Source organism: Lithobates pipiens, unplaced genomic scaffold (genome assembly GCF_037356315.1).
Source record: "Lithobates pipiens isolate NorthernLeopardFrog02 unplaced genomic scaffold, aLitPip1_a1.2 Scaffold_8, whole genome shotgun sequence".
Taxonomy (NCBI): Eukaryota; Metazoa; Chordata; class Amphibia; order Anura; family Ranidae; genus Lithobates; species Lithobates pipiens.
In genome coordinates, this window is record NW_027507903.1 from 557,231,697 (window position 1) to 557,253,967 (window position 22,271).

At 43.8% G+C, this 22,271-nt stretch overlaps 1 long non-coding RNA gene across 1 annotated transcript in view; it reads left to right on the plus strand.

The window, feature by feature from the left end:
• LOC143963660 (uncharacterized) overlaps positions 1-22,271 on the plus strand; it is a 41,969-nt gene that overhangs the window by 7,450 nt on the left and 12,248 nt on the right. The window contains exons 2-3 of the long non-coding RNA XR_013271015.1: positions 833-862; positions 20,606-20,638. This is a non-coding gene — a long non-coding RNA (uncharacterized LOC143963660). The remainder of the gene's footprint in view (positions 1-832; positions 863-20,605; positions 20,639-22,271) is intronic.

The following is a 22,271-nucleotide window of genomic DNA, read 5'->3' on the forward strand; positions in this document are numbered from 1 at the left end:
GCCCTTCAGAATTTCTGGAGATCTGTCCATGACACCATATTGGCTGTAACATCCCAAACCAATAATTTTTCCCCTGCTTCCTACCTACTTCACTACACCAAAATCCCCAGGACACGCTACTTTAAATCACTCAATATGATCATGATTAACACGGCGCAACAATGCATCCCAAGTCATTGGCGATCCTCTACAGTACCAACCATAGCGGAATGGTTCCGTAGATTAAATAACACCGAAACCATTGAAGAACTAATTAGCATATCCAATGACACAGTCACAAAATTTTCAGAAATATGGCAGGACTGGCGCCGTTTCAAACTTACTGACGCTTACTCCTCACAATTTGGTTAAATAATTCTCATACACTAGATTATACCCTTTTCAGTGTTACCCCTACCCTCTAAATTTTATCTTTTCCATCCTTCCTTTCCCCCATAATATGTATTTCTGCTTGATCTGTTTTCCCATTCGATGGCTCAGAATATCTTAGTTTTCCCTCCTTTCTAGTTAATGCACCCTTAAGGTTGGTTCTAGATTCAACTATATCAGTAACTAAGATCTTTAATGTGATTCTTTCCACGGTTGGAAATTGGTTAAATTCTGGAGTAAGATGTTGAACTATTAACTGTTTATCTACGCTTTAATGCCTTATTGTGTCATGTATATTCTGATGCTATACTTACTCCATTGTTTGTATTTCTCTGTATGACTACTTAACCTTAATAAAAAATTTTGTGGAAAAAAAAAAAAAAAAAATCTTAGGAACAAATAACACTAACATAAAAGATGACACATTTTAACTGTATTATTATTTTTATCTTATATTGTGCAGATATAAATCAGGTTGTGAATCACCAGCCAGGTAGGTGATGAGAATCGCCGAGACAATAACACATGCATGCATTGTATGTATTGTGCATACATTGTGAATGTCTACCTATGTATGCAACATAATTTATAATTTCACTATGATTTGAGTTGTATGCATGGATGTAGGAAGACAAATTTGTATCATATATTCACCTTAAAGTGGTCAGATAGATCCAAAGACATAAAGAACAATGATATTTGTATTTTAGACACACCACCCCTTACCCAATGCTTACATTCAGTGCTTAAGCATACACATAGCAAACCACACATAGTAAATTCAAAGTATCTAAGTTTATTTATTTAACTTATTTATTACAGGTACTTATATAGAGCTGTCAATTTACGCAGTGCTTTACATAAATATTGCACATTCAAATTAGTCCCTGCCCTCAGGGAGCTTCCAATCTAGGGGGCCCTAACACACATTCATACATACACATGCTGGCGCTAATTTATACAGGAGCCAATTAACTTACATTGGACAAGTGCACATTTTGGGCATAAAGTAAATACTGTGAGGAAACAGCGATCACAGGTCAATTAGCTTCAGTATAAATCACACAAATAGGAAACATAAGGGGAATACAAAGTCACGCAATTTCAAAAGAGACAACTTCCCTAAACTATGAACCTTGCTAAAAAATATAAATTGGAATAAAATCTTAGGAACAAATAACACAGAGGAGAGATGGGTTTGCTTTAAGAGCATATTAAATAAGTGCACTAGCAAGTGCATCCCATTGGGAAATAAATGTAAAAGAGCGAACAGAAGTCCTGGATGGCTTAATTCCAATGTAAAAATGCATATAAAAGCAAAGGAGAAGGCCTTCAAAAAATACAAGCCTGAGGGATCATCATCAGCATTCAGACTTTACAAAGAATGCAACAAGAAATGTAAGGATGCAATTAGAGCGGCTAAGATAGAGCATGAAAGATATAGTGGAGGAAAGCAAAAAAAAAAAAAAACCCCAAGAAATTCTTTAAGTATATAAACAGTAAAAGAGGGAGGACAGGCCATATTGGCCCCATAAAGAATGAGGAAGGGAATCTGGTTACAAAGGATGGTGAGATGGCGAAGGTGTTGAATTTATTCTTCTCCTCAGTCTTCATGAGGGAATGGGGGACTTCAGTAACCAAAACTGCAGGCCGGGTGGAAACTCACAAAGGCATAAGAAAAGAGGGTGGAAAAATATGTATAAAAAGGCATAACGCGAAGGTCGCAAAAAGGAAATCCCAGGTTAGCACAGACAATACTGAGAGTCAAAGCAAACAACTTATATATCATAATAAGCAGCAGACATGAATGACAATCACTATATAACTTTTAGGCCGCGTACACACGCGGGGACTGTTCGCCCAACTTTGTCCGTCAAACAGTTTCGGCAAACAGTCCGCTCAAAATTAGCATGGACGGACATGCCCACACACGACGAACGAACAGTTTGCTGAAACCGTGCGCGATGACGTGAACGGCACGTACGATGGGACGAAACATACGACGTCCTATACACTGCATTATAACTTTCGGCGTGTAAATCCTTTCTGAGCATGCGCGGAACTTAGTTTGACGAACAAGCCTACACACGGGCGGACTGTTCGCTCAAACAAGGTTTCAGCGGACAGTTTTACGGAATTTCCGAAAAACCTTGTTCGTCAAACTGTCCGCTGAAACTGTCCGCTGAAAACCCACACACGAGCGGACTGTCCGCCCAAACACTGTTCAGCGGACAAAGTTGGGCGAACAGTCCGCGCGTGTGTACGCGGCCTTACAGTAAAATGAAATCAATTACATATACAAATACACTTTATTTACTCTCCACTATATTCTATACCTATATTGCATCATAAACAGATGTATCAGTGTTGCCAACCTACCAGATAGAAATTTATTGACACGGCACCCAAAATTTACTGGCATAGCCAAGTTTTTACATTGAAGTATTAATTGCAAATTTCAGTATTTAGGCTATAAACAAGTACAATATGTGCTTAGCAATGTTATTTATGGTAGATATTAGACATGTGCAGAGTAAAATATTTTGTTTCGGAATTTCGTTTTCGTCCGAAAAATTTATTTATTTAGTTACTCCTGAAATTCGTTTTTATTTATATCGTTTTTCGTTCAAAAATTGCATTCGTCTGAAAATCCACATGAATTACGGTCGAATCTGTCTTTGAAGGCTTATAGTGTCTGTTGAATGTATAAAGAAGATTCGACGGTGCTAGTATATAGCATACTTCGTGTGAAATTTAGAACCCTATTAAAGTCTATGGGACTCCAACGTTCAAAATCTAAAGTGCTAATTTTAAAGGCTAATATGCAAGTTACTGTCCTAAAAAGTGTTTGGGGACCTGGGTCCTGCCCCAGGGGACATGTATCAATGCAAAAAAAGTTTTAAAAACGGCAGTTTTTTCGGGAGCAGTGATTTTAATAATGTTTAAAGTGAAACAATAAAAGTGTAATATTCCTTATAATTTCATGGGGGGGGGGGGGGGGTGTCTATAGTATGCCTGTGAAGGGGCGCATGTTTCTGGTGCTTAGAACTGTCCCTGCACAAAGTGTCATTTATGCAGGAAAAAAAGTCCTTTAAAATCACTCGCAGCTATTATGAATTGTCGGCTCCGTAATACAGAGAATACTCATTGAAAGTCATTGATAAAAAAAAAAAAAAAAAAAAAGCGTGGGGTTCCCTCAAATTCAATTACCAGGCCCTTCAGGTCTGGTATGGATATTAAGGGGAACCCCGCGTCAAATTTTTTAAAAATTGACATGGGAGTCCCCCTTAAAAATCCATACCAGACCCTTTATCCGAGCACGCAACCTGGCAGGCTGCAGGAAAAGAGGGGGGGACGAGAGAGCGCCCCCCCTCCCTCCTGAACCATACCAGGCCACATGCCCTCAACATTGGTAGGATGCTTTGGGGGTCTGTGACCCCTCAAAGCACATTGTCCCCATGTTGATGAGGAGAAGGGCCTCATCCCCACAACCGTGGCCGATGGTTGTGGGGGTCTGCGGGCGGGGGGCTTATCAGAATCTGGAAGCCCCCTTTAACAAGGGGACCCCCAGATCCCCCCTTGTTTGAAATGGTAAGGGGGTACAAAAGTACCCCTACCATTTCACAAAGAAAGTGTAAAAAATTGTTAAATAAGACAAACACACTTTTGAAAAATTCCTTTATTAAAAATAAAAAAAAATAAAAAAATATTCCAACGGTGGTAATCCACTCTTGCTATCCAGCGACGGAGGATCATCTCTCCGGGGTCCAGCGATGGTTGATCTGAATCAGCGCAGCGAATCCATCCATCTTCTGTCTCCACTGAGGAGACACTGCGGGGATTCCTGCGGCCTGACGTTTGTTATATGCGGGGGGCGGGGCCACCCATCACTGTCCCGCCCCCCCTCTGACGCAAGGGGAAACCCGGGTTTCCCCGTGATGTATGGGTGACCCCGCCCCCACTGATGTAACCTGCCTGTGTTACATCAGAGGGGGCGGGGTCACCCATACGTCACGGGGAAACCCGGGTTTCCCCTTGCGTCAGAGGGGGCGGGGTCAGGTGACGGGTGGCCCCGCCCTCCGCATATAACAAACGTCGGGCCGCCGGAATCCCCGCAGTGTCTCCTCCATGGAGACAGAAGATGGATGGATTCGCTGCGCTGCTCTGGATCAGATCATCCATCGCTGGACCCCGGAGATCCGTCGCTGGATAGCAAGAGTGGAGATTAGCACCGCTGGAATCTTTTTTAATCTTATTTAACTATTTTTTACACTTTCTTTGTGAAATGGTAGGGGTACTTTTATACCCCCTTACCATTTCAAACAGGGGGGGGCAGGATCTGGGGGGTCCCCTTGTTAAAGTGGGCTTCCAGATTCTGATAAGCCCCCCGCCCGCAGACCCCACAACCACTGGCCACGGTTGTGGGGATGAGGCCCTTCTCCTCATCAACATGGGGACAAGGTGCTTTGAGCGGTCACAGACCCCCAAAGCATCCTCCCAATGTTGAGGGCATGTGGCCTGGTACGGTTCAGGAGGGAGGGGGGGCCGCTCTCTCGTCCCCCCCTCTTTTCCTGCGGCCTGCCAGGTTGCGTGCTCGGATAAAGGGTCTGGTGTGAATTTTTAGGGGGACCCCACGTCAATTTTTTTAAAATTTGACGCGGGGTTCCCCTTAATATCCATACCAGACCTGAAGGGCCTGGTAATTGAATTTGGGGGACTCCCACACTTTTTTTTATTATTTATTTATTTTTATTTTTATCAATGACTTTCAATGAGTTTTCTCTGTATTACGGAGCTGACAATTCATAATAGCTGCGAGTGATTTTAAAGGACTTTTTTTCCTGCATAAATGACACTTTGTGCAGGGACAATTCTAAGCACCAGAAACATGCGCCCCTTCACAGGCATACTATAGACACCCCCCATGAAATTTAAAGGAATATTACACTTTTATTGTTTCACTTTAATCATTATTAAAATCACTGCTCCCGAAAAAACGTCCGTTTTTAAAACTTTTTTTGCATTGATACATGTCCCCTGGGGCAGGACCCAGGTCCCCAAACACTTTTTAGGACAGTAACTTGCAGAATCTTTTCTCTCTGTCAAATCTTTTTTCTCTGTCGAATATTTTCTCTATATAATCTTGGACTAATAGAGGTAAGGTTAGGCACATTCGACCACAGGTTCTATAGACACAGATTGTTATTGTCAGAGTCACGTCGAATCTCCTATTCTATATCGAACTGTTGTAACAACTAAAACGAAAATAAAGCATTTATTTATGTGGGTTCTTTCGTTTTTCAGATTCTGTGCTTTTGTTATCCTTTGTCAAAACGAAAATAGCTGAAATTCGGACAAAAATGCATTCGGACGAAAACGAATGCACATGTCTAGTAGATATTAGGTCAAAATACACATTTCTTAGGCACGCTCTGGACCAGAACCACGCAAGCCGAGCGTCACAGACATATTTTTTGCTGGCAAGCTTTTCCTGTCACTGGCATTTACTGGCAGGAAAAAGTGCCCACTCTTTCACTGGCTGCCAGTAAAAATACTGACAGTTGGCAACACTCAGATGCATCACTGTGTAAATATGTAATCAATAGAAAAGTATATATAATAATGTTAGGCTAGTTACCATAGAATAGATAGACAGGGCAAAAGAAAGAGTTACGTCAGCACCATTCACAAGATTCACAAGATCATGAATGCTGCTATTTTGAAATCAAGAAGATTATCTCAAATGAAATGCTTTTATTCAGCTCCGGAAGAATTTGCCCCCTTCCTGACCAGGCCATTTTTTGGGATACGCACTGCGTCGCTTTAACTGACAATTGAGTGGTCGTGTGACGCTGTACCCAAACAAAATGTATGTCCTTTTTCCCCCACAAATATAGCTTTGTTTTGGTGGTATGTGATCACCTCTGCGATATTTATTTTTTGCGCTATAAACAAAAAAAAACAACTATTTTGAAAAAAACTAAATATTTTGTACTTTTTGCTATAATAAATATCCCAAAAAATAATTGTTTCTTCATCAGTTTAGGCTATGTATTCTTCTACATATTTTTGTTAAAAAATTGCAATAAGCGTATATTGATATTGAGTGGTTTGCGCAAAAGTTATAGCGTCTACAAAATAGGGGATAGATTTATGGAATTTTTATTATTATTTTTTTTACTAGTAATGGCGGTGATCTGAAACATTGCGACGGACACATCAGACACTTTTGACACTTTTTTGGGACCAGTGACATTTATACAGCGATTAAAGCTAAAAATAGCCACTGATTACTAGGGGACGATCAAGGAGTTAATTGTGTTCCCTATGTGTGTTTCTAACTGTGGGGCTGACTAGAGGAGGAGACAGATCGTTGTTCCTACTTAGTAGGAAGACACGATTTGTCTCCTCTCCCCTGACAGAACCGGGATTTGTGTGTTTACTGTCAGAAACCATGAATCAGACTGAGACAGAAGTACAATCAAATCACACTTGTTTATTAATAAAAATAAAAAGGAAAATAGAAAAAGCGTAGTCAAGCATAGCCAGAGTCCAGTAACTAGATGGGGTAGTCAGCCAGTCCAAAGTTCATTAACCAGATCGGGTAGTCAGCCAGTCCAAAGTTCATTAACCAGATCAGGTAATCAGCCAAGCCTGAAGTCAGGGATCCAAGGAGAGCAACTGCAAGCAGGATAAGGAGCCAGGAAGGATGTCAAGTAAGCCAGTCTTGAAACAAACTGCAGGAGATGGTTCCTTGTGATGTAACCAACGCGAAGGCAGAGGAGAAGTGAGCTGGAAGGCTTTAAATAGGCAGGTCAGACGAGCATCATTGGGAACAGCTGGTAACTGTGGAGAGAGAAGAGAGATGGCAATTAGCCAACAGCTGAGCGGCCAGCCCAGATGAGGGAGGGCTAAGTCAGCCCTGACAGTACCCCCTCCTCAATGACCCCTCTCCCTCGGAGGGCCACCGAGCTTGAGGGGAAACCGTCTATGGAACTTGCGGAGGAGGACAGGGGCATGTACATCAGAGGATGAAACCCAGGAGCGTTCCTCTGGACCGTACCCCTTCCAATGCACCAGGTACTGTATGCGCCCACGGAACCTTTGGGAGTCAACAATGGATTGTACCTCATACTCCTCATGGTTCTCAACCTGAATAGGGTGAGGATGTGGCACCAAGGTGGTAAATCGGTTACAGACCAACAGTTTCAATAAGGAGACATGAAACACATTTGAGATGCGCATACTCGGAGGAAGGTCCAACCCGTAAGCTACTGGGTTAATCCTGCGAAGGATACGGAAAGGCCCAATAAACCGAGGTGCAAACTTCAGTGAGGGAACACGAAGCCGGAGGTTGCGAGATGACAGCCAGACCCTGTCCCCAACCTGGTAGGAAGGCGTCTGCGGTCAGCATGGAGTCTGTACCTATCATTAGCATGACACAAAGCCTCCTGGACTTGTATCCAAGTGGAACGAAGACCACGGAGATGCTCCTCTAACGCAGGAATACTCTGTGGAACAAACGAGTCAGGCAACATGGAAGGTTGGAAACCATAATTCGCCATAAATGGAAACATCGGGAGGCAGGATTCAAGGCACTGTTGTGAGCAAACTCTGCCCAAGGTAATAGGTCAGACCAGTTGTTATGATGGTCAGAAATATAGCAACGTAGGAATTGCTCCAAGGACTGATTGGCTCGTTCTACGGCCCCATTAGACTGCGGGTGATACTCAGAAGAGAACGTAAGCTGGATTCCCAATTGTGCACAAAAGGCTCGCCAGAACCGGGAGACAAACTGACTGCCCCTGTCCGAGACAATCACCTTGGGTAGCCCATGTAAGCGAAAGATCTCCTGAGCAAAAATGGAAGCCAGTTCCTTAGAGGTGGGCAACTTCTTAAGTGGAATACAATGACACATCTTTGAGAACCGGTCAACCACCATAAGGATAACAGTGTTGCCTTGGGAGTTGGGCAATTCCACAATGAAATCCATAGACAGGTGAGTCCAGGGCCTCTCTCCATTGGGTATGGGTTGTAGGTGGCCCATTGGAAGGTGTCGTGGAGTCTTACTCTGAGCACACACGGGACAGGCAGCTACAAAGGCAGTAACATCAGCCCATAGACTACGCCACCAGAATTGTTGGGAGATGGCCCAAATGAGTTGATTCTTCCCAGGATGGCCAGCTGCCTTGGGAGAATGGTAAGTCTCGAGCACTGCAGTACGGAGAGTCTCTGGGACAAAGCAGCGGTCACAATGTTTATCAGGAGGAGCATGGACCTGAGCAGCAAGAATTTTGTCACCCAAAGGAGAAGTAAGACTGGTGCGAACCGTAGCCAAGATAAAATCAGGAGGAATCATAGGAACCGGAGCCGACTCCGGCTTGGAAGTGGAGGAAAATTGTCGTGACAAGGCATCAGCCCTTACATTCTTAGTACCGGGTAAGAATGAGACAATGTAATTAAAGCTCGACAAGAAAAGAGCCCATCGCACCCTTCTGGGAGAGAGTCGCTTAGCCTCAGACAAAAATGTAAGATTCTTATGGTCAGTAAGAATAATGCCGCATACACACGACCGGACTTTTCGAGGGACTAGGTCAGACGGACTTTCGGCGGAGTTCTGACGGAGTTCTGACAGAGTTCTGACGGACTTTCCGAATGAACGAACTTGGCCACACACAATCACACCAAAGTCCGACGGATTCGAACGTGATGACGTACGACCGGACTATAATAAGGAAGTTCATAGCCAGTAGCCAATAGCTGCCCTTGCGTCGGTTTTTGTCCGTCGGACTAGCATACACACGAGCGGATTTCTCGGTAGGAGTCTCAAAGGCCTTAATGGACTCCGGAGACCAACTCTGTGGGTTACCGTCCTTTCTGGTCATTTCAGTCAGAGGCTTGACCAGAGACGAGAAGTTACAAATAAACTTCCAATAGTAGTTGGCAAAGCCTAGGAAACGCTGCAGAGAACATAAACCCACGGGTCGAGGCCACTGTAGGACTGCCGAAAGTTTCTCTGGGTCCATCGAAAGACCAGCAGTGACATAGCCCAGGAATGTAACCTGTTCACGATGGAACTCGCACTTCTCCAGTTTACAATAGAGATTGTTCTCTCTTAGTTTCTGAAGCACATGACAGACATCTGTGTGGTGGCTCTCCAGGGACTTGGAAAATATGAGGATATCATCGAGATAAACCACCACACACAATTGCAACAAATCTCGGAGGACATCGTTAATAAATTCCTGGAAAACTGCCGGGGCGTTACAAAGGCCAAAAGGCATTACCAGGTATTCATAATGGCCTGTTCTGGTATTAAACGCAGTTTTCTACTCGTCACACTCCTTAATGCGCACAAGATTGTATGCCCCTCTCAAGTCAAGCTTCGTGAAAACTGTTGCTCCCTTGAGGCGGTCAAATAACTTTGTAATCAATGGAATCGGGTAGGCATTCTTAATCGTGACACGATTGAGACCCCTATAATCTATACAAGGTCTCAGTTCACCGCTCTTCTTTTTCACAAAGAAGAAACCAGCACCAGCAGGAGACGAGGATTTGCGGATGAAACCTCGAGAAAGTGCGTCAGCAACATACTCCTCCATGGCCTTATCCTCCAAGACCGACAAAGGATAAACCCGGCCACGAGGAGGTATGGCACCAGGTTGAAGGTCAATTGCGCAATCGTAAGACCGGTGTGAAAGCAATCTACTGGCTTGACCTTTATCAAAGACATCGCCAAAATCGCGGTACTCCTCCGCTAGGGAGGGGAGTGAAGCGGTGCACAGGACCTTGGATACCTTCAGGATGCAGGTCTCACTGCATTGTGGTGACCAGGAGAGAACCTCAGCACGGAGCCAATCAAAAGAGGGGTTGTGCCTCTGTAACCAAGGATAACCAATAACCAGCGGAAACCTGGGTGAGGAAATAACTTAGAATTGGATTATCTCATGGTGAAGAGCCCCTACGGCCATGGACAATGGAACCGTCTCATGAGTCACATGGGCAGGCTGTAAAGGTCTCCCGTCAAGAGCCTCAATGGCAAGTGGAATGTCAAGCAGCTGCAGCGGAATCGAGTGCTGCAAAACAAATGCAGCATCAATGAACAGGCCTGCAGCCCCAGAGTCGATTAGAGCCTGTATCTCGATGGCTGACTCAGCCCAAGAAAGGGTGACCAAAACCAGGGGCTTATCCTTCTGGATAACTGAGGACGAAACAACGCCACCTAAGGTCTGTCCATGAGAGGACCTCAAGGTTCGGGCGTTCCCTGTATGGTTAGGACAAGACTTCAAAAAGTGACCTGCCTGGTCACAATAAAGGCACAATCTCTCCCTCCTCCTAAAGGCTCTCTCATCCACAGAGAGACGCGTGAAGCCCAGATGCATGGGTTCATCTTCACTGACCAACTCGGTACCAGGAGGCATGGGAGGTGAGGGAGGCACGGGTGGGACTACAAACCTCGGAGGCAAACGTACAGGAGGCTTCCGCAAGCGCTCCTTAAGAGAAAGTCTTTCTTTGAGTCTGGAGTCAATGAGGATGGCAAACGAGATTAAGCTCTCCAGCTCAGTGGTTATATCTCGGGCTGCTATCTCATCCTTGATGGAATCCGAGAGACCATGAGAAAAAGCAGCCACGAGGGCCTCATTGTTCCAAGCAACCTCTGCTGCCAGAGTACGGAATTCAATGGCATAGTCGGCAACAGTTCTCGTACTCTGTTTGATGGACATGAGGCACTTGGCAGCAGAAGCGGAGCATGCGGGAACATCAAAAACCCTTTTAAAGGAGGCCACAAACTGAGGGTAACTCAAGACAACAGCTTTTTGCGTCTCCCATAGAGGGTTAGCCCAGGCCAAGGCTCTCTCAGAAAGCAAAGATATCGCGAAACCTACTTTGCTTCTGTCCGTGGGAAACGCCTGGGGCAGCATTTCGAAGTATATCTCAACCTGATTGAGAAACCCTCTGCATTGAACTGGATTGTCCCTAAATCGCTGGGGAAGTGGAGCAGAACCAGATATACCTCTTATAGAGGTAATACTCGAGGGACAGCCTGTGACTCAGGTTGTACCGGAGCAGCCACCGTGGGGGATTCAAGGTGAGCCGTGCGATTCAGGAACATTTGTAACTCCAAGGCAAACTGATCCATGCGGTGATCTTGCTCAACCAATCAGGAAAAAATATTAACAACAAGTGGATTGACTGTATCTTCTGAATTCATGGCCTTCGCGTATTGTCAGAAACCATGAATCAGACTGAGACAGAAGTACAATCAAATCACACTTGTTTATTAATAAAAATAAAAAGGAAAATAGAAAAAGCGTAGTCAAGCATAGCCAGAGTCCAGAAACCAGATTGGGTAGTCAGCCAGTCCAAAGTTCATTAACCAGATCGGGTAGTCAGCCAGTCCAAAGTTCATTAACCAGATCGGGTAATCAGCCAGGCCTGAAGTCAGGGATCCAAGGAGAGCAACTGCAAGCAGGATAAGGAGCCAGGAGGGATGTCAAGCAAGCCAGTCTTGAAACAAACTGCAGGAGATGGTTCCTTGTGATGTAATCAACGTGAAGGCAGAGGAGAAGTGAACTGGAAGGCTTTAAATAGGCAGGTCAGACGAGCATCAATGGAAAAAGCTGGTAAATGTGAAGAGAGAAGAGAGCTGGCAATTAGCAGACAGCTGAGCGGCCAGCCCAGAGGAGGAAGGGCTAAGCCAGCCCTGACAGTCACGAGAGATTGCGGGTGCCCGGCGGTCATCGGCTCCAGAGACACGCTGCAGGCGCGCGTGCCTGCTACAGCATCTTAAAAAACCGACGACAGCTATGACGGCTCGCGCAGCTGTGCCAACCTGCCGCAGTATAACTGTGGCGGCTGGTCGGGAACGGATTAATGTATTATCTTTCTTTTTCCCAACAACCTGAGGCAAATTCCTCCAAAAATGGTTTTAAATTTGTGGCTGCCCCGGGGAGATGTATTGTAAATTGGTAAATCCAGCGTAAATCGCATTGAAGCAATTTCTTGTTCCAGTCTCCCCCCCCCCCCCCCCCCCGTGGGGGTGCATTCTGTCCAGGATGAGGACCTGAGTCGGGGGAAACCTGCCATTGTGCAAGAGGGTGAAATAATGTTCCCAAGGCAGATCTGGATACTGAGTATATGACGATATGCTCGTTTCCAAAATTCCCAAATGGTCTTTTACCCACATAGAAGCAACCGCACATACAGGTCAGAAGATAGACAATGCCGGCTGTATGCATTCAGGGCTGTAGTTCGGCCCCACCCTTCTCTCTCCTGATTTGCTAACTGACCTTGATTGACAGCAGCGGCAGCCAATGGCCAATCAGGAGGGAGAGTCCCGGTCGGTCGGGGGACTCGTGGACATCGCTGGATAGAGATCAGGCTCAGGTAAGTATTAGGGGGGCTGCTACACACAGAAGTTATTTTATCCTAATGCATAGAAAGCATTAAGATAAAAAAAAACCTTCTGCCTTTACAACCCCTTTAAAGTGTATGTTACCCAGATATTTCATATTACTGATATGTCTGTTGTACCAGGTACTTCCATGAACATGGAAGAGCATCAACACCCTAGGACAGGACGTGTGTTAGGACTATAGAATACCTCCTTCTCTTCATAACATGAGTAAAGGTGTTCTGTAGTCTACAGAGAGAGCCTGGAATAATGCTATAACTGATAAGAGGGAGCACCGTCATGGAGAGCAGAAAAATATCAGCTGACAAGGTTCTGGTAGGATCAACAGGTATATTTGCACTTATTTAGCAGAAGTAAAACACTTTTAATGATAAATTTAACATACCAATATGCTGCTATATATAGCCAACCCTCAAGACACCATTCCTGTCATGCTCCGAATAATTGGCGAATTTGGTAAACTCTCGGGCCTTAGAATTAATTGGACGAAATCTATTATTTTCTCAGTAGACCACAACCTACCATTTGATCTTTCCTTAGGCTGCCCACTACAAATGACCTCTAGAATTAAATATTTAGGAATCACGATACAATTACCAATGTCCACCTATATTGCAAATAATCTGGTGCCCTGTATGGACTCCTTTAAAAGCAAGATAACGAGTTGGGTAAACCTACCATTGACACTGATGGGCAGGGTAAATTTATTTTTAAATTCCTGTATATTCTTGCAAATAGCCCGGTATAAGTCCCTAAAAAAATATTTCAAGAAATTGACTATTAACAACCTTTTTATGGTTTACTAAACACCCTAGAATAGCTTTAAAAACACTGAAGTTACCCACAGCTCAGGGAGGATTGGTCAAAAGTAAGACTTTACTATTTTGCTTTGCAACTAGTCATCATACACTGGTGGCTGTTCCCACAGATAGAAAATGCAGCTGTAGTGGCGAAAGTCCTTAGTAATTTAATATTTTGTAGAACAACTAGGGATATAGAGGGCACAAATATACTGAAGGTCTCAGTTGATATTTATAACCAATGCCTCCAGTTGGTCCCAGAGGATACACCATCAACGTCCCCCAAACACCCTATATGGGGTAACCCCACTTTCTCTCACTTTTTAGATCTACCTGACACTTCCTTATGGGCTGCAAAAAGGTTAAAATATATACACCAGCTACATGACCAGGGGAAATGTAAATCCTTTTCAATAATAAGACAGGAACTTGGAGTCCCAGTGACGTGGCACTTCAGGTACCTACAATTAAAACATGCAGTGATGCCCCAACTGGGTCTACAAGATGTCTCTCTCCAAAATTCTACACTGGAGGGGGCATTAATACAACCTGAACACTCGGGATTGATTTCTATGTATTACAAACTGTTAGGGCAACATGGCTCGACTCAACTACAAACGTTGAAAAATCACTGGCTCTCTGATATACCAGATATGACGGAAGCTAACTGGGAAGAACTCCTTGATACGTACTTTGTCACCACTATATCGGCTAGGGATAGAATGATACAGTTGCGTATCTTTCATAGAATTTACTACACCCCTCTACGGCTCTTTCGTATGCAAAAAAATAAACAGCTCTACTTGTCATAAATGTAATAAATACACAGGTGACTTGCTCCACATGCTTTGGGACTGTGAAAAGATACAACCATTTTGGTCACAGGTGACTCAATTTATTGCGACTAATTTTGACTTAGCTAATATTTGCAGCCCAAAGTGGTGTATATTGGCGGTCTTTGAGGAAGTGGACATAGGCACATACCCAAAAAATGTTTACGTCTTTTATTATACTATGCCAGAAAAACGGTGGTTATGCAATGGATACACTCCACACAAATATCGCTAAATCTATGGAAGAAAATAATTAACCAGGTATTTCCAGTTTACAAACTAACATATGAAGCCAGAGGGTGTGCAGGTAAATTCATGAAAATATGGGGGAAGTGGACTGACCTTATGGAAACATGTGAATACCCTGACGAGGACCGTAGTTCTTGAGAAGTTGCATTAAAATCAACATCAAAAGAGGAGGAGATGGTTCTCCTGGGGCGGATGACTGGACCGAGGTCTTTCTCATACAATGACATCGTGATTTGGGGAATATGGCGGTTTAGGCTTTTAATACCTACTATCCAATACGGAATGTGCAGCAGTATAACCAATTAAAGTTGTTTAAGTGTAATAACATATAAAACCTTTCTTCATCACGAAATTGATATCATAGATTCACCTTTTGAAGTATAGAGGGAAATGTAGAGGAGAAAATATACTATATATGAACCCATGTAATAAGTTGCTGATGATCTGACAAGTGTATAAGAAAATGTTTATGTCATATGATTGTAAATGAAATTTTTATATGATGAAGAATAATAAAAACAGTATTAAAAAAAAATAAAAAAAATTACCATACCAAAATAAGAGAAGTTCATACATGTAGCCCACTTTTGGAGGGGTTATGAGAAATGCCCCTACCCAAACAGGTAGATAGTTTTTTTTCTTAATACAACTAACAAAAACATGGCTTGGAGGCACAGATAAAGGCATTTGATCGGAAAGATAAAGGGTTCTTATTGGGAGCATAGTAAGAAACTATAGTGACTTTATCATCTAACAAGAGACCAGAGAGTATAAGGCATTGACCTTCAGGATCTTTGAGTTCTTTCCGTAGGGTAAATGGAGTAGTATGATGGAAAGCAATCAATGCTCCCCTTTACTTGCAGTGTTCGCTGATGCAGTGAAAACCTGTGGGTATTTTCAACCAAAATATTTAGGTGAGTCTAGAAAAGGATCGGAAGGCTTTGGTGTGTTTAGGAGGAGAGTTGAGACCCAGAACATTAAGCGTCAAAAGGTTTAGGGAAGTAATTTCAAAAAGCGTTAAGGACAGAGAATCTGATAATTGGGTAGCAAATAATAGGATTAAATTAGATATTTATATATATTTAAAAAAAGAAAAAAAAAGGGGGGGGGGATTTAAGCTCCTAAGTGGAGCAAGTATCCAAAGGGTAGTATAAAAACACTAACCAGAGGATACAAAAAAGTCAAATTTGTGTCCAAACACCTGAGTTGGGCACTCGAGGGACCCTTTGGAGGCGCAGTGGCTGTCTCCGGGACTAAGAACCAAATAACTAGGAGGTAAACTGACTATATAGAGAACCCAATCAGTCATTTTAGTTATTGTTAAACATCCTAATAGAGAAAATATAATGTATGAATCTTGAGGATGTTATCAAAAAGGATATAGTGTATTAGGTGTGAAAGGGGTAAGCCCTTAATAGAATATATCACCTATACAGGGTTCATCAGTTTATCGATATTTCAGTCCATTAGATCTCCTTTAATGGGCGGTGAAGCAATGCGACTTCTCTTGGAGAGGGTTTGATGATCAGGGGAGTCTTGTAAATTCTGAGGAGGACCATAGGGCTTTCGGCGTCTGGGGTCTTCTATTGGTGCTCCAGGTGTTGACAGGCGAAAATATTGTATGATGTTTATTAGGTCATCAGTTGTTTTGCAGGCATATGAAGTTCTTTCATAAGAAAAGCGGACAACAAAGAGAAACCCCCATCTATAAGATATGCAGTGATGCTGGATTCTATTACAAGGGAGATAACAATCCTCCCATGTAATAGCATTAGCGGGTGACAGGTCCTCTTTATCCAGACATCAGGGCTATATTAGACCTCCGATGTCTCCCCTGCCCGCCACTTCATTGGTGGGGTGGGGGGTGCACATTTAGAGCCCCGTAAATGTGATGTAGATCTGTTCGGATCACTTTTACCTTGGTAGACAAGGTTTAAAGTATAATTGTTTTTATTATCTTTGGATAGAGTGGCAAACGTTTAGAACAGGCATGTCCAAAGTCCGGCCCGCAGGCCAATCGTGGCCCGCGGTCTGGTTTTGAATGGCCCGCCTGGTAATCTAAACATATATATCTTTTGTGGCCCCCGACGATCTCCCAGCGCCGGGGGCCACAAAAGATATATAGTCTGGCTGCATTGGAGATAGGAGGCTGTACGAGCGCTGTGCACACAGGAGTATTTCCTGTTTACACTGCAGCCTCTGTAATAGGAAGTCCCATCCCCGCCATTGGACGACTGTTCTGTCCATCAAAGGAGGCGGGGCTTTCTCTTAAAGAGGCCGCTGTGAAAACAGGAGATTCTCCTGTTCTTTGGCGCTCGTCCAGCCCCCTCCATGTCCCCTCCAAGGCTGCACTGATGGCAATGGTAAGTACATTCCTGGCTAATAGTGAGTGAAATCCTGGCATTGGTGGCTGCATTCCTGGCAATAGTAAGTGAAATCCTGGCAATGGTGGGTGCATTTCTGGCAATAGTATGTGAAATCCTGGCAATGGTGGCTGCATTCCTGGCAATAGTATGTGAAATCCTGGCTAATGGTGGCTGCATTCCTGGCAATAGTATGTGAAATCCTGGCAATGGTGGCTGCATTCCTGGCAATAGTGAGTGAAATCCTGGCAATGGTGGCTGCATTCCTGGCAATAGTATGTGAAATCCTGGCAATGGTGGCTGCATTTCTGGCAATAGTATGTGAAATCCTGGCTAATGGTGGCTGCATTCCTGGCAATAGTGAGTGAAATCCTGGCAATGGTGGCTGCATTCCTGGCAATAGTGAGTGAAATCCTGGCAATGGTGGCTGCATTCCTGGCAATAGTGAGTGAAATCCTGGCAATGGTGGCTGTATTCCTGGCAATAGTGAGTGAAATCCTGGCAATGGTGGGTGCATTCCTGGCAATAGTAAGTGAAATCCTGGCAATGGTGGCTGCATTCCTGACAATAGTATGTGAAATCCTGGCAATGGTGGCTGCATTCCTGGCAGTAGTGAGTGAAATCCTGGCAATGGTGGCTGCATTCCTGGCAATAGTATGTGAAATCCTGGCAATGGTGGCTGCATTCCTGGCAATAGTATGTGAAATCCTGGCAATGGGGGCTGCATTCCTGGCAATAGTATGTGAAATCCTGGCAATGGTGGCTGCATTCCTGGCTAATAGTGAGTGAAATCCTGGCAATGGTGGGTGCATTCCTGGCAATAGTAAGTGAAATCCTGGCAATGGTGGCTGCATTCCTGACAATAGTATGTGAAATCCTGGCAATGGTGGCTGCATTCCTGGCAGTAGTGAGTGAAATCCTGGCAATGGTGGCTGCATTCCTGGCAGTAGTGAGTGAAATCCTGGCAATGGTGGCTGCATTCCTGGCAATAGTATGTGAAATCCTGGCAATGGTGGCTGCATTCCTGGCAATAGTATGTGAAATCCTGGCAATGGTGGCTGCATTCCTGGCTAATAGTGAGTGAAATCCTGGCAATGGTGGCTGCATTCCTGGCAATAGTGAGTGAAATCCTGGCTAATGGTGGCTGCATTTCTGGCAATAGTATGTGAAATCCTGGCAATGGTGGCTGCATTCCTGGCAATAGTATGTGAAATCCTGGCAATGGTGGCTGCATTCCTGGCAATAGTATGTGAAATCCTGGCAATGGTGGCTGCATTTCTGGCAATAGTATGTGAAATCCTGGCAATGGTGGCTGCATTCCTGGCAATAGTGAGTGAAATCCTGGCAATGGTGGCTGCATTCCTGGCAATAGTATGTGAAATCCTGGCAATGGTGGGTGCATTCCTGGCAATAGTAAGTGAAATCCTGGCAATAGTGGCTGCATTCCTGGCTAATAGTGAGTGAAATCCTGGCAATGGTGGCTGCATTCCTGGCAATAGTGAGTGAAATCCTGGCAATGGTGGCTGCATTCCTGGCAATAGTGAGTGAAATCCTGGCAATGGTGGCTGCATTCCTGGCAATAGTATGTGAAATCCTGGCAATGGTGCTGCATTCCTGGCTAATAGTGAGTGAAATCCTGGCAATGGTGGCTGCATTCCTGGCAATAGTGAGTGAAATCCTGGCTAATGGTGGCTGCATTCCTGGCAATAGTGAGTGAAATCCTGGCAATGGTGGCTGCATTCCTGGCAATAGTGAGTGAAATCCTGGCTAATGGTGGCTGCATTCCTGGCTAATGGTGGCTGCATTCCTGGCTAATAGTGAGTGAAATCCTGGCAATGGTGGCTGCATTCCTGGCTAATGGTGGCTGCATTTCTGGCTAATGGTGGCTGCATTCCTGGCTAATGGTGGCTGAAATCCTGGCTAATGGTGGCTGAAATCCTGGCTAATGGTGGCTGCATTCCTGGCTAATAGTGAGTGAAATCCTGGCAATGGTGGCTGCATTCCTGGCTAATGGTGGCTGCATTTCTGGCTAATGGTGGCTGCATTCCTGGCTAATGGTGGCTGAAATCCTGGCTAATGGTGGCTGAAATCCTGGCTAATGGTGGCTGCATTCCTGGCTAATGGTGGCTGAAATCCTGGCTAATGGTGGCTGCATTCCTGGCTAATGGTGGGTGCATTCCTGGCAATGGTGGCTGCATTCCTGGCAATGGTGGGAGTGCAGATGGGCACTGACCCTTATTTTGCTTCAGAGTTTTTTATTTACAATTTTAAGTTTTTTTTTCCTGAAACTTCCCTCTTATTCGCCAATAAATACGGTATATCCAAATAACACGCCCGAGCTCATCTCTTCAACACACACAGCCACAAAGGCAAGAGAATTCTTGTTGGGCCGTGTATAAGTGTTCGAACGAACACACTTAGACCGATTTTTAATGGTTCAAAGGATGTCAGGCAAAATGGTCGGCCCTCGTGCATGTTCACTTCATCAAATCTGGCCCTCTTTGAAAAAAGTTTGGACACCCCTGGTTTAGAACACCTTAAAGGTATAAGCTGCTATCCATATCCAATATTGCCAATCACAAATTAACCTTATACAGCACAGAGTTTGTGAATAGTCAATAGTGTTACCAATAAAAACATTAAGACCCCTTTCAAACTGGGGCTGCCCGTGCATTGGCAGTAAAGCTGCGATTGTTTTAGCTGTGCTTTAGCGCTGTTTTAGTGGAGCTTTTTGGGTGCTAGCAGGGCGCTTTTAACCCCAAAGAATGAGTTAAAAACACTGGAGTTACACGTTACGGCGCTTCCGAATCGCTTTTCTGGCGCTTAAGAAGTGCTGCCCATTCATTGCAATGGGCGGGCGCATTTTGGGAGCGCTGTTTACAGCACTCCCAAACCGCCCCAAAAATGCTGCTTGCAGGACTTTTTCTAACGTCCCGCAAGGGAACCACCACAGTGTGAAAGCACTCTGGCTTTTACACTCGGACGGCATGGGAGGCAGTTTTCAGGCACTTTACAGGCACCATTTCTAGTGCTAAAACGCCTGAAAACTGCCTCAGTGTGAAAGGGGTATAAAATGTAGCACTGGCCAGCATAGCTATGAGAAAAATACTAAATAACTTTATTTTAAAACTTTATAGTAAAAGGAAAAAAAATAAAAAATCAACTGCTGTTTCTAAAGTGGTCCTGCATGTCTGGAATGTTTGTGGATTTGTTGCCCCTTCTTGTCCTTGCCTGCATCGCCACCTGCTGGTAATGTTTAATATTATGCCAATAATATCGTTTTTCCTGGTTAGGTTTCACTTGGTTAGCACTGTAAATACACAGCAGTGTGATGCCAGGCCTGTTATTGTATAAAAGGAAGATGAAGTCTGGGTATTTTATTTGTTACTGTAGGGGGGGTGGGGGTTTATATATGTATAGTTTGTATATATATATATATATATATATATATATATATATATATATATATATATATATATTTTGATTTCCATATAGTCTAGAAATCTCCTTAAGTAAAACTAACATAAAAGATGACACATTTTAACTGTATTATTATTTTTATCTTATATTGTGCAGATATAAATCAACAGGTTGTGAATCACCAGCCAGGTAGGTGATGAGAATCGCCGAGACAATAACACATGCATGCATTGTATGTATTGTGCATACATTGTGAATGTCTACCTATGTATGCAACATAATTTATAATTTCACTATGATTTGAGTTGTATGTATGGATGTAGGAAGACAAATTTGTATCATATATTCACCTTAAAGTGGTCAGATAGATCCAAAGACATAAAGAACAATGATATTTGTATTTTAGACACACCACCCCTTACCCAGTGCTTACATTCAGTGCTTAAGCATACACATAGCAAACCACACATAGTAAATTCAAAGTATGTAAGTTTATTTATTTAACTTATTTATTACAGGTACTTATACAGAGCTGTCAATTTACGCAGTGCTTTACATAAATATTGCACATTCAAATCAGTCCCTGCCCTCAGGGAGCTTCCAATCTAGGGGGCCCTAACTCACATTCATACATGCACATGCTGGCGCTAATTTATACAGGAGACAATTAACTTACATTGGACAAGTGCACATTTTGGGCATAAAGTAAATACTGTGAGGAAACAGCGATCACAGGTCAATTAGTTTCAGTATAAATCACACAAATAGGAAACATAAGGGGAATACAAAGTCACGCAATTTCAAAAGAGACAACTTCCCTAAACTATGAACCTTGCTAGAAAATATAAATTGGAATAAAATCTTAGGACCAAAGAACACAGAGGAGAGATGGGTTTGCTTTAAGAGCATATTAAATAAGTGAACTAGCCAGTGCATCCCATTGGGAAATAAATTTAAAAGAACGAACAGAAGTCCTGGATGGCTCAACTCCAATGTAAAAATGCATATAAAAGCAAAGGAGAAGGCCTTCAAAAAATACAAGCCTGAGGGATCATCATTGGCATTCAGACTTTACAAAGAATGCAACAAGAAATGTAAGGATGCAATTAGAGCGGCTAAAGCCCCGTACACACGAGCGGACTTTTCGACATCCAAACTCCGACGGACTGAGTCCGGCGGACTATCCGCTTGTGTGTGGGCTGCAACGGACTTTAGCTTCGCTAAAGTCTGACGGACTTTAGAAATGAAGCATGCTTTAAATTTTCCCGACGGAACTCCGCCGGACCCGGTCCCCTTCGAAAAATTCGCTCGTGTGTGTGCTACTCCGACGGACTAAAACCGACGCTAGGGCAGCTATTGGCTACTGTCTATGAACTTCCTACGTCGAATCCAGTCGTACGTCATCACGTTTGACTCCGTCGGAGTTTGGTGTGATGGTGTGTGGTCAAGTCCGTTCGGTCGAAAAGTCCGCCAGAACTCCGTCGGAACTCCGTCGGAACTCCGGCGGAACTCCTTTGGAGGTCTGTCAGACTTAATCCCTCTCGTGTGTACGGGGCATAAGATAGAACACAAAAGATATAGTAGGGGAGGAGAGCAAAAAAAAAAAAATCCCAAGAAATTCTTTAAGTATATAAACAGTAAAAGAGGGAGGACAGGCCATATTGGCCCCATAAAGAATGAGGAAGGGAATCTGGTTACAAAGGATGGTGAGATGGCGAAGGTGTTGAATTTATTCTTCTCCTCAATCTTCACGAGGGAAGGGGGGGGGCTTCAGTAACCAAAACTGCGCACGCCGGGTGGAAACTCACAAAGGGATAAGAAA